Here is a 4,583-nt window from a genome sequence, read left to right as displayed (position 1 = left end):
TTTTTTTTTTTTTTTTGAGAGGGATTCTTGCTCTGTCACCCAGGCTGGAATGCAGTGGCGTGATCTCAGCTCGCTGCAGCCTCTGTCTCCCTGGCTCACACGATCCTCCTGCCTCAGCCTCCTGAATAGCTGGGACTACAGGCATGTGCCACCATACTCAGCTAATATTTGTATTTTTTATAGAGACGGGTGTTGGCCATGTTGCCCAGGCAGGTGTCGAACTCCTGGGCTCAAGCCATCCTCCCACCTCAGCCTCCCAAAGTGCTGGGATTACAGGTATGAGCCACTGGACCCGGCCAGAAGTCACTTTTTGAGTCACAAACTGAACTAGCTACTTTTTCATGGAGGATCACTTTTTATTTGAAAGAATTACTGACAATCTTTGGTTACTCAGATTCCGATATCTGGCAGATGCTTTCTCAAAAACAAACGAAGTGATCATCTCACCTTAAGGGAAAGGACCAGGAGTATTTGTTGTTGATGGCAAAATTCAGGCTTTAAAGAGAAAACCAGAATTTTAAAAACTTGTGTTCAACACCACGAGCTGAACAGCTTCTCAGTATTCAAGGCCGGTTGGGATGAGATTAGTGGAAATATTAACAAATCTGATTTTTTAAATGTTGTATAATGAGATGTGTCAACCTTTGGAAGCTCAACACAATGCAGTGAACCAATTTGTATTAAAGCAGAGCAATGGGTGCGTGATATTATGAAAACATGATGGATAAAAGAGCCATTCAAATTGCAAGATAGAATAGCGGGTTATAATTTAATAAAGCATGAAAAGTTCATTGATATGGTTTCAGATTCCACTTGTCATATTTTATTGTTATGAAAAAACATCTATAATTATCTTAAAAGGTGATTAAAATACTCCTCCCTTTTCCAGTTACATATATGTGTGAAGCTGGATATTCCCCTGTGTTCTTTAATCAAAACAACAGCTTGAATGTGGAAACAGCTATGAGAATCTTGCTATCTTCTATTAATGCAGATATTAAAGAAATTTACAAAGTGTATAAAATAATAGCTACATTTTGTTTTAAAAAACAGCTATTTTTCATAAAATATTTATATTAATGTGAAATAGGTTTATTTTTAATTAATACATATTTTTAAAGTTTTTCCATTTTTAATTTCTAATATGGTAAATTGCAATAGATAAAATCTGCATAAACACAACTTTTGAAACCCTCAATAATTTTTAAGAGTGCAAAGTGTTCCTGAGACCAAAAAGTTTGAGTACTGTTGGTCCATGATGTAAGTTGTTGACTTTTTTTTTTCACTTTGTCATTTGTCTATTTTTTCTTTTTGTCATACAAACATTTTTTATTTTTATATAGTTGAATATATTATTCTTTTCTTTAAAAAAAGTGCCTGGATCTTGACTTGTGGTTAGATCTTCCCTCACTCCAAGGATAAAAAGGAATTTTTTCTTTTTTCTTATGATTTCATTTTCCACTTTCTATGTTTCTAAATATAGAAAATATCCGTTCTACCCAGTTATCCCAACTTAAAAGTCATCTTTGCCCCACTGGCTTGTGATGACACCTTTATCACATATTGGATTTCCATATGTTGGTTCATCTTTGAACTTGCTGTTTATACCATTGGTTTATAATCCGTGTGCTCATGTTATACCATTTATTGAGACTTCATGGAATATTTTACTAGCTTGTAGAACTTGTCTTTCTCCCTCCCCCAGTACTTATCCTTTTAATAACTTTCTTGATTTATTTGTTCATTTTTTCATGTGAATTTTGGATTACCTACAGATCAGATTCTCCTACAGGTTTTGTTCTCATCCAGGGTCATTGGTGCCTTAGCCCAGGCTTTGTTGCTGGTGATACAACCAATAAATAAGGCTTGTTATTTATGCTCAGGGCTACAGGAAGCTGTGGCATACACGGGGACATGCCCTGTTGGCTCCTGCCCAAGTGCTACAAGAAGCAGAATAGTGAACATTCTGCTTGTGTTTGATTTGTTTATATTCAGGCAGCAGAGGGTCAAATTAGTGGAATACAGCATTGATTATTATCTGAACTCAATGCAACTAAACGTAAAAATTCCACAAGCCTGAATTCACAGCAATGGATTTACTTATCAATTTTCAACTTTTATTTTAGATTCAGGATGTACACATGCAGGTTTGTTAACTGGATACATTGTGTAATGCTGAGGTTTGGGGTATGGATGATCCCATCACCTAGGTAGTGAGCATGGTACCCGATAGTTTTACCATCTTTTCCCTCCTCCTTCTTTCCGCCTTCCTTTTCTAGTCTCCAGGGAAGCTACTTCTTTACATGGTTCCATGTTCTCTGACTTGACTAGTGGTCTGACTATCAGACAGCTGCTCTAGGATCTGAGAGATACTTTGTCTCTGAGATGCCCTGGGGATGAATATGATATATAAATGCATAGTTATACTTTTTGAGAATTTGGAATAGTTAGGCGTTAGTTTCAGCTAAATTGTTTCCCTGACTCTGAGTGTGATGAGAAATGAAATGTTGTTTAGTGAGTGTTATTGACAATAGTGTAGAATGAAAAGATAGAAAAATTCAGCAAGTGCTTTGTTTTCTGTAGACTGTATCCCTCACTACAGCTTTATTATTATTGATACTTCTATTATTATTATTGATTTTTCTCTGTGGTGGAATGAGCTAGGATTAAACTTATAAGGCCTTAGAAACTGCATTTTAGTCACTTCTGGCATTGATCTTTTTGCTTCTAAGGAAACACCATCTTAAAACTGAAGCAACTGGACTCAGTGGCTCACACCTATAATCCCAGCACCTTGCAAAGCAGATGTGTGAGAATTGCTTGAGCCCAGGAGTTCAAGGCCATCCTGGGTGACACAGCATGACCCTGTCCCTATAAAAATCAAAAATCAGCTAGGCGTGGTGTCATGCACCTGGAGTCCCAGCTACTCGGGAGCCCAGGAGTTCGAGGCTGCAGTGAGCTGAGATTGTGCCACTACACTCCAGCCTGGGCAACAGAGCAAAACGCTGTCTGAAAAATAAGACAAACAAACAAGCAAACAGACTAAAAAACCTTCACTCCCCATCCCCCAAAACCATGAAGCTGATTTCTTTGGTAGCTGGTTACAGGGGAGACAGTGGTAAAAGTAGAAACATTTAAATCACATTTGAAGAATAAGAAATCTAACATTTTTTTTCAGGGTTGTATTGCCCTATTCTTCCAGATCATTGGGAAGAAATTGTCCCCACATGAAAGAAATATGTGTATTTGAGACCGGTCTCAAACAACTCGCCTATGTTCCAAAACTCCGCTGTCCTGGTCACCTTTGGATGAACTTACACCTGGATTTTGGGCATCAGCTTATGTGGAACATTGATTGGCCCGTCCCATATGGACATGAGATTTTTAGTGACTTTGTCCGACATCGTTTTGGGTTGGAATCACCAACACAGAACTGTCAGCTCGGTTTAAAATGACTACACTTTGCATGACATTCTCAAGGGAAGGAGAAAAACATCTTTCGTTTAGTGAATATAGAAGTTGTTTGTCCAGAGAGTGCCGTTTGCCTTCAATTCACCTGAATGCCATGATAAATCTGCCGGGAGTTCTAGTTGTCACACCAATCATTAATAAAAGACACACTATCTCTTTCTCCAAGTTGCTGAGTCTGCTTTAAACTTTAATGGTACAATTTTTAGTAGCTCCACTGCTTAAAGCTTTTCTCTGAGAGAATGGATATATTTCACTGAGAATAATTGTGCTGCCAGGTAATGGAAAATAAACGTTAAACACTGATACTATCATCCTCCTGACTTGTCTAGTTTTCCTGGTTCATAATGCATTGTGGCTAGACTGATGAAATCAAACCACAATGGTAAATTACCTGTCAGATTGATTTGTCTGCTCTGTTCATTATCTTTGGTGAAAGTACGCTGAGATGGTTGTGTGTGTGTCTATGTGTGTGTGAATTTTGATTTCCTTGAACTTCACATAGGAGTTAAAAATGCTTCTTGGCAGAAAGGAAACTTAGCATGTACATATTCAAAATAAAATAGCTACCCACTCATAACCTAGTCAGATGTTCACAAAATAATCATCATGCTCTTTCTGTTTTGATTTTTCTTGCTTACGATGATGAATCTTAGGGTTACAGAAACATAGTGAAAACCCTTGTAATTGTCACTCTTCTCTACCATCCAAAGGAATGTTGAGGGCATGCCTGCACGACACATCACCAGGCTAGGCACTGAACACAGAGGGCTTTCCCGATCCGTGGGTGATTGAAATTGAAAACTGCTTTGCACTGAACATATGAAGACTTTCCAAGAGCAAAACGGTAATTACAGTAATTGTAAACTGAGTCCGCAGTAGACTGAAATAGTTCTATTCAAACTAGAAGTGCAGTCAAAGTGCAGCTCTATTTAAAAACTTCGGAAACAATACATTTGCACCTGGAGGCAGTGGCAAAATTTTTAAACCTTAAAGTTATAAAAGTGTTATTTATTTATTTATCTTTTATTATAAAAATAGAGACAGAGCCTTGCTATGTTGCCCAGGCTGGTCTCAAACTCCTGGACTCAAGTACTCCTTCTGCCTTGACCTCC

This window comes from Colobus angolensis, unplaced genomic scaffold, assembly GCF_000951035.1.
Source record: "Colobus angolensis palliatus isolate OR3802 unplaced genomic scaffold, Cang.pa_1.0 Scaffold352, whole genome shotgun sequence".
In the NCBI taxonomy this organism is placed as follows: Eukaryota; Metazoa; Chordata; class Mammalia; order Primates; family Cercopithecidae; genus Colobus; species Colobus angolensis.
This window is presented reverse-complemented; position numbering follows the sequence as displayed.